Below are 12,449 nucleotides of genomic sequence, written 5' to 3' on the forward strand. Positions count from 1 at the left end.
AGTACGGCCAATTCACCTAACCTGCACATCTTTGGACTGTGGGAGGAAATTGGAGCACCTGGAGGAACCCACGCACACACGGGGAGAACGTGCAGACTCGGCACAGACAGTCACCCGATGTCGGAATTGAACCTGTTGTCCCTGGCACTGTGAGGCAGCAGTGCGATTCAAAAATTACATTTAGAGTACCCAATTCTTTTTTTTCCAATTTAGGGGTAATTTAGCGTGGCCAATCCACCTACCCTGCAGATCTTTGGGTTGTGGGGATGAGACCCACGCAGACACGGGGAGAATGTGCAAACTCCACACGGTCAGTGACCCAGGGCCATGATTCAAACTCGGGTCCTCAGCGCCGTGAGGCAGCAGTGCTAACCACTGTGCCACTGTGTCACCCTGACCAGACCAGATCCCAACAGTGCCTAAGATACTGTCCAGAAACCCAAATGTTTTATTTTAATTTTGTAAGACTGTGAGGAAAGTATTACTCGCTCCAGGAGTGATTTCACAAAGGAATAGGGAAACGGTATATTAAACAACACTTTATTATTAAAATATATTTAACATAACACCAGACGATAGCTCACAATTACCCTTTAAACAATGCCAATCAATTCAATAAATATAATACCCTTAACTGCTATCTTTATTCCCACTTAAACAACAAGAAAACAATTGCAGCTCTAAATCCACTTGAACTACCATTATCACGTAGGAGCAGCTGCTTTACAGAGATATTCTTTGAGAAAGAGAAATCTTGTGACACTGCTGTAAAGAAAAGATCTGAAGCCTGTCAGAACCATGCAGAAACTTTGGCTGTATTTCTTCAGAAGCTGTTTCAGCTAGTTTGTTCATCTTTACAACCACACTGCTCTTTTTTCTGCCGATACATATTTATCTGGACTGCAGAGAGCTAGCTGCTTGACTTCTGTTCACAGCTTCATCTGACTCACACCTGACCTGCTTTTCCTGCAAAATGCCTGATACCTTAGCTTCACCCAGCAGTGACATCATCTTACCAAGCTGAAATCTAATTAACTCCACTTAATCCAAACAAAACTGGCATGAAAGCTGGGGCTGGTTTAGCACAGTGGGCGAAGACAGCTGGCTTATAATACAGAACAATGCCGGCAGCGCAGGTTAAATTCCTGTTCCAGACTCCCCGAACAGGCGCCGGAATGTGGCGACTAGGGGCTTTTCACAGTAACTTCATTGAAGCCTACTTGTGACAATAAGCAGTTATTATTATTAGCCCAAGCTTTTTATGATGGTTTAATTGCGCCCCTGGCTCCCAAAATCTTTGCTGCCTTTCAAACCCTGATTTATTTACTGTAGCAGCCACACATTAACCCAGGATTTTAACCCTTACTGCACCAAATGCCTGTAATACAATATATCTGAAATGTCTACATTCATCACATAATGCAGCGGTGATCATTAGAGTCATAAAATGGTGACTGAACAAAAGGCGGTCATTGAGCCAGTTGTGTCCATGCCAGGCCAATGGGAGGGTTAGGGAATAACATCAAATGAAACCATTCTTATCCAGCAATGAGCAACCAACCTCCCCAATCACATTGTTGGTGAACGTAATGCTCAGTGTACAGCAAAGCCTCCTAGTCCATAAGGATGGAACGTTCCTCCGCTGATCTGCTGCCGATGAAGGAATGGAACAGTGAAATGAAAAATGAATGAAAATCACTTATTGTCACGAGTCGGCTTCAAATGAAGTTACTGTGAAAAGCCCCTAGTCGCCACATTCCGGCACCTGTTCGGGGAGGCTGTTACGGGAATCGAACCGTGCTGCTGGCCTGCTTGGTCTGCTTTCAAAGCCAGTTATTTAGCTGTGTGCTAAACAGTGTAAGACTACATTGGCTGTAGTGAGCCTCGCGTAAGGTGGCGGAATAAAATCAACCTGAGACGGGGAAGCTTCAGAGCTGGTGCCAATCCTGTCGCCGCTCCGGATTTCCACACGCTCGTTTCCCAAGACAATACTAGCTCAGTTGGGTGGACAGCTGGTTCATGATGCAGAGCGAGGCCAGCAGCGAGGGTTCAATTCCCGTACCGGCTGAGGTTATTCGTGAAGGCCGCGCCTTCTCAAACTTGCTTCTCCTACCTGAAGTGTGGGGTGACCCTTACCACCAGTCAGCTCTCCCCCTCAAAGGGCAAAGTAGCCTCGAGGACAATAGCAACTTTATTAAAGAGTGATCAGCAGCAACATCCTCTTTTTCTAGGTGACAAATTCAGTCAATGTGACGTTATTTACTGTTTATATATTGACAGAAGCTGTAGTCAATCAATCAATAAGAGCAGTAAATCAGAGCATTGATTTTAGAAATGAGTCAATAAAACTACAGAGCTAACCTATCATAACAGGCAACTGACAACATGTGAAACACAGTAATACAGATCAGTGAAGAGACAGAAACGAAGAGGGAGCAGCTTCTATCCCACAGAACACAGCTCAGTACGATTTAAATGTAACACCTCTGAGTTGCAACGTGCTCCAAAGAATGCAAGGGCTCCCTTCGTACAGTTTTCATTGTTTTATAGGTCAAGGGGCAAAGTGCCGAAAATCATCACTGTTGAAACAAAGAAGATGAGTTGTAACTAAAAGTCGGGAGGAGGCAGGAAGTCAGGGAGTGGGTGAGAAGATTCATAGATTGAAGTTGAAGGGGAAAAGAATGTTAATGTCAGATGTGATACGACACAGCAAGGGGATAAGATATGGGTGCGAGGAGTGCCTATCGATATTCATCAGTAAATATGGAGAGTTACAAACACCGATTATTCTCATTGGGCACATGGTTCCCGGTTTCTGTTGAATTCAGTGTTTGGTCGTTTGTAACCCGCTACCCTGGAATCAATGGAAACTGTCCGAATATATTACACCGCCAATCCCTTTAAAACACAAGGAACAAATGGGTTGTGCTGTGCTGGTCTTTATGGAATCGGCCGCTCGTGGTGAAATAACAACTTCTCCTGATGGCTCAGCTCCAGGATTAATCAGTAACAGTGAAAAAAGGAGTTTCTGATAAGGGCAATTCCTGACATGTTTGTTCCTGGTGAATCAAATGCGCTGTTAACAGGAGTTGATGTACTGCAGAGTATAACAGGAAACATAAGTAAAGAGGCTGTGTAAACTGATCCAAGATACAGTGGGACCTCCTATATAGCACCATTATATACAATACAATGAGTCTCTGTGACCTGAGGTATTTCTCTGCTCCACTCAATAGCTCCTTGTCTCAATGAAAGTTCCATTTCATTTTTGTTTAAGAGTTATTTGTACCTGGTACTATTGGTTCTTTAAGGGGAGCAAACTTAATTTTGATGAATCAAAAAAAAAAGAACATTGTTACTCAGGAAGAGAAACTTAATTTGTAATTGTAGGTCCTGGGACCACAGGCTTGTTATTTCCACTCTTGTGTTTCAAAAGATGTCCTCATATCTGCTTTCGCCTTTTTGAATGTCTTCCGATAATCAAAGTTTGCATTCCCCGGAAAAACGGATGGAATTGGGGAATGTGATCCCGGTAAGGTACCCATAAAAATCCCAGAACACGTGTAACAAAGTTTGATTTAATTATTTGTCCAGCCTGTGTCAATAACCCTGTGCAGGTAAGCAATCTGCAACCTCGATCTTACAGGACATAAACAGGCCATTCTGCCCATCTGGTCTATGATGGTATTTTTTCTTCAAACCAGCTTCCCCGACCTTACTTCATCTCAGTCTATCAACATCATCCTTCCTATTCCTTTCTTCCTTGTTCACCTATCCACTTTCCCCAAAACATCCATGCTATCCGGCTCAATCACTCCACATCACAGTGAGTTCCTCATTCTAATCATCCTCTGCAAAGAGGTTTCTCCTGAATACTTAATCAGATTTATTAGTGACTCGCTGTCAGTTATGGTTCCCAGTTTTGGACTCCTCAAAAGTCTTTTGGAAAAGGTTTTCATCCAACCCTTTCAGAATCTTTTCTTTTTATAAATTTAGAGTACCCAATTCATTTTTTTTTCCAATTAAGGGGCAATTTAGCATGGCCAATCCACCTAGCCTGCACATCTTTGGGTTGTGGGGGCGAAACCCATGCAAACACAGGGAGAATGTGCAAACCCGACACATGATCCAGAGCCGGGGTCGAACCGGGGTCCTTGGTGCCGTGAGGCAGCAGGGCTAACCCACTGTGCCACTGTGTGCCCTTCCCTTTCAGAATCTTCGAGGACTTGTCTGAAGTCACTCCTCGGTCTTGTCTATTCAAGAAAAAAAAACTAACCTGCTCACTCTAGAGCTGTTCCCCTAATTCCAATGCGATCTGACCAAGGTTCATGGAAACCAGAGCTCATAGGATCATTATAGAATCATTCAATCCTCACAATGCAGAAGGAGGTCATTCGGCCCATCGAGTCTGCACCAACCCTCTGAAAGAGCACCCTACCCAGGTCCCCACCCTATCACCGCTACCCCACCTAACCCGCACAGCTCTGGACTTAGGGAGGAAACCAGAGCACCCGGAGGGAACCCACTCAGGCACGAGAAGAACATGCAAACTCCGCACAGTCCTCAAGGCCCGAATTGAACTTGAGTCCCTGGCATTGTGAGGCAGCAGTGCTAACCACTGTGCCACCATGCCATCCAGAGCTGTGCACAATCATCCAGTGCTGTAAGCACTGCGCTCTGGGGATATCGGATCACTTAACCTCCAGGTAACACCTTCCGGAAAACATTCTCCCAAATTTCTGCCTATCTCCTCAGCTATTCACGGGTCAGTTTGCTTCTTTCCAGCTCAACCTGACAATCAGATCACCCAGACCCAGCTTTGATAACAGGTTTATCCAGCACTAGCTGCAAAAAATCCAGAAGGCAAAACAGGTGTGCCGTCCATGAGTGTGAAGCCAATTCCAGGCTATTCAGTGATGGATTCTAATTGAGATATATTCCAGACTGCTTCTCGGGGCTAGATTTTCCAGCAGGCATCGGGACCCTGACCCAGGTAGGGGGGTCTCAAGCCTGCCCAGGTTGTTAGCACACCATTAGATGTGACATTTTGGGAGCTCGCGCCCCATTAAGGCCAACAGGTGGGAGAATGTGTTTGAGAGTCTTCAGCCACTTGGCGTGAAGTTGAGATCTGTACTTGAGATGCCTCGCCACAAGATGGCGACAAACTCCCTAATCATAAACAGTGACTGACTGCATTTCATAAAGTTCACAACAGTCGGATGCGTTCTTTTAAACAAGTTGGGGGGTGGATATTGCCAATAGAGGAAGAAAACTTGCATTAATATTATTACACGACATGGAAATACATTGAACATGTAGCTCAGAGACTGGTTTAACCAGTAAACATCAGTTTATGCTGCATGCAATCAGCATATACTTCTGTTCCTATCTCCCTCTCATTTTCCCTTAAATGTTTTGATACATTCACTTCCGTTGCTTCTTGCGACAGTGACTTACATATCCTCTCACTTCAACACAGTGAGTGGGCCGCATGAACGACCCTCCCTCATCTCCAGAAGGCCCCAAGTTTGAAACTGGCTTGTTCAGTAACCATGACCCTATGATTACGATTAAATGCATTTAATACACAACAAATACTTCACAATGAGTTGTGGAAAATGCTGAAATTATTTATCTACTGATAGAACGGTCATCAACTTCAAATGGTGAAAACAAAATAAATCTTTGCACTTTGGACAGAGTGGTGGAGTCTGCACGCTCTCCCTCTGTCTGCGTCGGTTTCCTCCGGGTGCTCCGGTTTCCTCCCACAGTCCAAAGGTGTGCAGATTAGGTGGATTGCCCATGCTAAATTGCCCCTTAGTTTCCAAAGGGTGGGATTACGGGGATGGGGGAGTGGGCCTAGGTAGGGTACTCTTTCAGAGGGCGAATGCAGATTCGATGGGCCAAATGGCCTCCTTCTGCAGTGTAGGGATTCTATGATTCTACAAGCATGCTGCCCTAACAGTCAATGTTGTGAGCAATCGGCACACATCTCACTTCACTTATCCTCGCTTTACCTGCCAATCTCTTCAGTCAAACCGGTCGGGAAAAACAACTTGGTGGGTGGAAATCAGCGGAATGCGGGAACCCTGCGCCTGGGTAACGGTCAACAAAATGCCTCGTGGGCCGCACTCAGAACCCAGGTGGGCCGCATGTGACCCCTGGGCTGCAGGTTGCCCACCGCTGACCCGCAACCTTCTGGCCTGGGGTGTGGGTGAGCCCAGCCCCAGCTGTATGAATAAACTGGAGATCACTTTAATGCTCCTTGGTTGGAGCAGGAAGCAGGTTCGCTGAATCTCCCACATCCCGAAAGACGTGGGGTGAATTGAACATTCTGAATTCTCCCTCTGTGTACCCGAACAGGCGCCGAAATGTGGCGACTAGGGGCTTTTCACAGTAACTTCATTGCGGTGTTAATGTAAACCTACTGTGACACGAATAAAGATTATCTCCCTGCTGGGTGTGGGCAGGTGGGGATAGGACTTGTCTCAGTGACGGTGCCAAACCCCCTTCCCCACATGGTGGGGCAGCCTATTGACACTCACAACCCGGGGGGGAAGCGACCTGGAAATTAGTTCTCACCTGTAGAGGTGGAAGCATGGAGAGAATCGCAGAGGGGGAGTGGGGGGAGGTGATGGTGTGAGGAGGCCGGGGGGGGGGGGGGGGGGGGGGGGGGATTAATTCCAATGTCAGGGCAACCGGGCAATGTGTTGTTTGCGATTCTTGTGCAGCAGATTAATTGCTCCCATTCTCACACCGAGAGCCAGCCGGCTTTGGGCGGAATGTTGGTTTGTGTACACTGGGGGGGGCGAGGGAGGGGAATAACCCCCATGTTCATTGTGTGACCCCCCACACCGTAAGTCACTGGCTGCATGTCCTGGGTCACATCGTCAAGGAGCAAATCCACCCCCCCCCCCCAGAGAGGTCGAGCGGATAAAATTCGGGGGGGATTTAAAAGGAGTCAAAATTCATGTTGGCATTGTGGAGTTTCTTATCCATCAGATCATATCTGGGTCAGAGATCATGTAAAGACAAAATCCTCGGCGCCAAACACAAAGCGCATTCACTGAACTACACAGCCCTCTATTCACTCACCTCTCCTCACCCAGAGCCACATGATTCACGCTGAATGCCTCAGACCAACTTTGATGTGGGCGATGGAAAGAACTTTTCGTTGAGAAAAAAATGCAAGGAACCTCAGGCCATTTACGATAAACCGCCCCCATTTACACACGTTACAAAGGAAGATCCCATTCGCTCGCCCATCTGACAGGTACCGTGGATAGGCATGTGCTGTCTGCTGGAATAGCGTTAAACTACATCAAAATAAACTCGGTTAAAGCCAACCTTGTCACCCAGCTGCATTGCAATTCACAGTACCTGGATTTCTTGTTAAAACATTGGGGCTGGATTTTCCGATTTTGAGGCGATGTCCAGAGTATCCGTGGCGTTATACGTGGGAAAAATCGGCAGCGTGCCCGCACCGATCCTCCGACCAGTCAGAGACTGGCAGCCGAGCCATGTAAAAAGCCCGGCCTCCACATAATAAACGGGTGGAGAATTGCCGGGTCCGTGGCCGCACATGCGCATGGCGACGACCTGCAGCGGTCGCCCCGTACAACATGGCACCAGCTGTGCGCGGACCCGACCTGCCAGATAGTGCCCTCTGGACACCCCCTGGCCATCTCCCACCAGTCCCCCAGCCCTCGCCGAAGCCCCCCCCCCCCCCCCCCCCCACCCACCCACCACCCGGCCAGCAGCACGCCTTCCGCCCGACTGTGGCGGCGCTGGACACAGGAGGAGATGAGGAGGAATTTCTTCTCTCAGAGGGGAGACAGTCTTTGGAATTCTCTCCCCTCCCCGAGGACACTTGAGGCTGGGCCATTGAAGATAGTCAAGGCTCAGTTCGACAAAGGTTTGCTCACATGAAGGGAGGCAAGGGCTGTGAAGAAGGCAGGCAGGGAATGGAGTAAAGGCCAGGCCACATCATATCAACCATGATCGTATTGACCGGTGGGGCAGGAACAAAGGGCCGAATGGTCTACACCTGCTTCTAGCTTCTATGTACCCTGGGTTAGTGCGTGGTCAATTCCAACCTTACTTGACCTGGATTCGCAACACAGGTGAAATAAGATTTTATTTAAAATACCTGAGGTGTTTGGTTGATTCCAGTAAACTGCAGTCACCATGTTTGTTACTTTATTATGTACAGAATTATAATTAAACAGAAACTGTAACTGACTATCTAATATCCCTTTCCAACCCCCCTTTCCTAACTACCCCCACTCTCTACATACACACACAGACAAACCAACACCGAGGGGAAAGGGTGGTGGAAAGGGAAAGAAAATATTGATAAACATAAAAAGATCTTTGATGCACTGAAATGACGTCCAGTTAATGTCGTTCTGGGGTTCAGCTTTCATTTTGATACTTCTTCCTTCTAGACTTGAGAGGGTTTTCTCAGGCAAGGTTGTCTACCTTCTCTGCAGATTCAGGATCATTTCAGGTTCACATAAAGGAAGTGCTGGGCATTCACTGCTTTCAGAACAATAAAGCAGTTCTTTCACATCAGCAAGCAGGAGAGGGAGAGAGAGGGTTCCTTTCACTTCCAAGGTTTAAACACTTCTGCCCAGTTCTCTCAGAAAGTATCACGTGGGATCACTGACCATTATCAGGTAGAACATTGTCCCTGGCCAACCCATCAGTTGTCAGCCAACCAATCCATTTGACTCCCTCCAAACCTGGTTCCCAATAGCCACTCCGTGCCAAGGAGTCTGGCCAAGAACAAAACCTGGGAACATAGCGTCCTGACCAGCAGGCTGCTTCAACCTTGAGCAGAGATGACTGTGTTGCCCTTAAACATCTTAAAATGCCAGAAGACACCAAGGCGACCTCTGTCCACAACTATATGGGGCTGGTTTAGCACAGTGGGCTAAACAGCTTGCTTGTAATACGGAACAAGGCCAGCAGCGCGGTTCAATTCCCGTACCGGCCTCCCCGAACAGGCGCCGGAATGTGGCGACCAGGGCCGGTGCTAGGAATTGCGGGCCCAATTAGAAAAGTGATGGCGAGGCCCCTACTCTACAAAAGTAAAAATTTATGTATGTTTATATTTCGTGTAGTATGCTCGTCTTTAACCAAAAAAAAAATTAAATGCTTGATATACTAACATTTTGAAACTTACTTACCCGGGCGGAAGGATTTGGCGGCGCAGGGCTGAAGGATTTGTCGACGGTAATGCGGTGCATTCCCCAAAAGTAAAAACTACCCTATAGTTCCTCTTAGAATACAGAAAAGGCTTCAAACGGTAACTCTGTCGCCGCTGGCGCGGGGCCCCCTTAAGGTGCGGGGCCCAATTTGATGAAATTGGTTAAATAGGCTTAAAACCGGCCCTGGTGGCGACTAGGGGCCTTTCACAAGTAACTTCATTGAAGCCTACTTGTGGCGATAAGTGACTATTATTATATGGAACTGCAAGTTCCCGAGAGACTTCCCTGTCAACTGGCACATAACTCTTTGCAAAGGCGGTTGGTCCAATTTCCTTGCAGACCTTCAGATAATTGTACCTCGATGGGGAACACTCAGGGAAATGACCAGCAACAGAAGAATGAGCAGCAGCCCCAGCCCAGGCTCCTATGGTTTCTGCCACCCTACCTGTAAACACCACGGCACAGACGCTGCAACCTCCAGGCAACACACCAAGCTGCAAGATAATGCTGGAGCAAGGAACCATCAACCATCGACTCACCAGAACTCTCCCCAGTCAGGCACAGAGACACATGGGATAAACACCAAGCTGCAAGGTGAGCCCATTGATGAGGAGCATCCCAACGATAGGGAGAGACAACGTCGACTCCGGCAAAGGTCACGGCGGACCAGATGGAAAGAGAAAAAACAGGTTTGTGCCGGCAATGAACGGAGTGAATACTCCCGCCAGAAAGAATGGGACAAGCCGGTGGTTCCCCCAGCAGAGCAGACGGGGAGCTGACAAAGAGAAGTTCAACCCCACGGAGCAGAAAAAGCCAATCAGAAGAAGACAACCAAATTCCAGACTCCAACTCAAACTCTAGATCAGCAAAGGTTGTTCAATCAATGAATGAAATCTGAATGTGACCAGAACAAGATCTGAAAGAATGATCAAATCTCCAAACTGTTTAGAGGGGGGGGGCTGTTGGTGAGAAGAGGTAGCAGAATTGTAATGCAAAAATGATGGGTAAAGACTTGGGGGGGGGGGGGGGGGTGGAAGATATAGTATATGGGCATTTTACATAGCATGGGTTAATGAAAATCACTTATTGTCACAAGTAGGCTTCAAATGAAGTTACTGTGAATGTCGCCACATTCTGATGCCTGTTCGGGGAGGCTGGTGCAGGAATTGAACCGTACTGCTGGCCTGCCTTGGTCTGCTTTCAAAGCCAGCGATTTAGTCCAGTGAGCTAAACCAGCCCCTGGGTGGGACTGAGAAACAGTGCCACCCACAGAGTGTAATGTTAAGAGACATCTGACCAGGGATTGGGTCAGTTGTGAATTGGACAGAGACCTGTGTAGAAGCAAGCATAGAGTTAGCTTTGGCTATACCCTGCATATATGTATATAGCTATGTGTTATCAATAAACAGTTAATGTTCCACCACCAGAACCTCTTTGTGAGAGCTGCTGAACGCACAATGAACAAGAACAAACAAAAACTTGGAGCTTACAAATCTCAGGGTTTGTGCATTGCAAATGTGGGCTGATTCGCATATGTTTGATTTTGCTTTTACCCTGCTTCATCTGAAGCACATGGGGCTGCCTTTATAAAGGCCTTAGAAAAAGCGAGAGTAAATGGGATCAGTGTGGGAGCAAGGCCATCCAAAGGTGCGTGCTAAAAGCTGTATTTCCCACACATTGCAGCTGTGAGTATCTAGTTAACTGCTGGGTGTTCTGGGATGTCCCAGTCAGTGGAAGGCTCTATAGAAATGTAGGACTCTCTCTTGTTGGCCTCTTTGACTCAGAAACTTGGAACACCACCATCTGTAAGATCCCCTCCGATCCACACACCACCTTGACTTGGAAATATATCGTCCACTCCTTTACTGTCGCTGAGTCTAAATTCTGGAGCTCCCGCCCTAACAGCACTGTGGGTGCACCTACACTGCAGGGACTGCAGTGGTTCAAAAAGGCAGCTCACCACCACCTTCTGAAGTGGCAATTAGGAATGTTCAGAAAATTCTGGCCAAGCTAGCAATGCTAATGCTCTTGAATTAATTAAATAAAAAGTGGCCTGCCTTTAGAAGCCATCAGATTTTCTCTGAGGCAGTGGAGTAGATGTATTGTGTGCAGTTCTGGTCACCTCATTATAGGAAGGATGTGGAAGCATTGGAAAGGGTGCAATGGAGATTTACCAGGATGCTGCCTGGTTTGCAGGATAGGTCTTATGAGGAAAGGTTGAAGGAGCTAGGGCTTTTCTCTTTGGAGCGGAGGAGGATGAGAGGCGACTTACTAGAGGTTTATAAGATGATGAGGGGGATAGATAGAGTGGACGTTCAAAGACTATTTCCTCGGGTGGATGTAGCTGTTACAAGGGGGCATAGCTATAAAATTCAGGGTGGGAGATATAGGAGGGATATCCGAGGTAGGTTCTTTACTCAGAGAGTGGTTAGGGTGTGGAATGGACTACAGGGAGTGGGATAGCTTGATCTTGGTTTCGGACAATGCTCGGCACAACATCGAGGGCCGAAGGACCTGTTCTGTGCTGTACTGTTCTATGTTCTATGGTCACTGGACTAATAGTCCAAAGACCCAGAGCGCTCTGAGGTCCCAGGTTCAAATCCCACCACCGCAGATGGTGAAATTTGAATTCAATAAAAATCTGGAATTGAAAGTCTAATGATGACCATGAAAGCATTGTCAATTGTCGGGGGGTCGGGGGGTCGGGTCGGGTCGGGGGGTGGGGGGGGGGGGTGGGTGCCAGTGTAGCACAGTGGTTAGCGCAGTTGCTTCACGGCTCCGGGATCCCAGGTTCGATTCCCGGCTGGGTCACTGTCTGTGCGGAGTCTGCACGTTCTCCCAGTGTCTGCGTGGGTTTCCTCCGGGTGCTCCGGTTTCCTCCCACAGTCCAAAGATGAAAAATGAAAATGAAATGAAAATCGCTTATTGTCACAAGTAGGCTTCAATGAAGTTACTGTGAAAAGCCCCTAGTCGCCACATTCCGACACCTGTCCGGGGAGGCTGGTACGGGAATCGAACCGTGCTGCTGGCCTGCTTGATCTGATTTAAAAGCCAGCGATTTAGCCAAGTGAGCTAAACCAGCCCCAGTGAAGATGTGAAGGTTAGGTGGATTGCTAAATTGCCCTCTGTGTCCAAATAAAAAGGTTAGGTAGGGTTACGGGGATAGGGTGGAGGTGTGGGCTTAGGTAGTGTGCTCTTTCCAAGGACTGGTGCAGACTCGATGGGCCGAGTGGCCTC

Source organism: Scyliorhinus canicula, chromosome 19 (assembly GCF_902713615.1).
Source record: "Scyliorhinus canicula chromosome 19, sScyCan1.1, whole genome shotgun sequence".
NCBI lineage: Eukaryota > Metazoa > Chordata > Chondrichthyes > Carcharhiniformes > Scyliorhinidae > Scyliorhinus > Scyliorhinus canicula.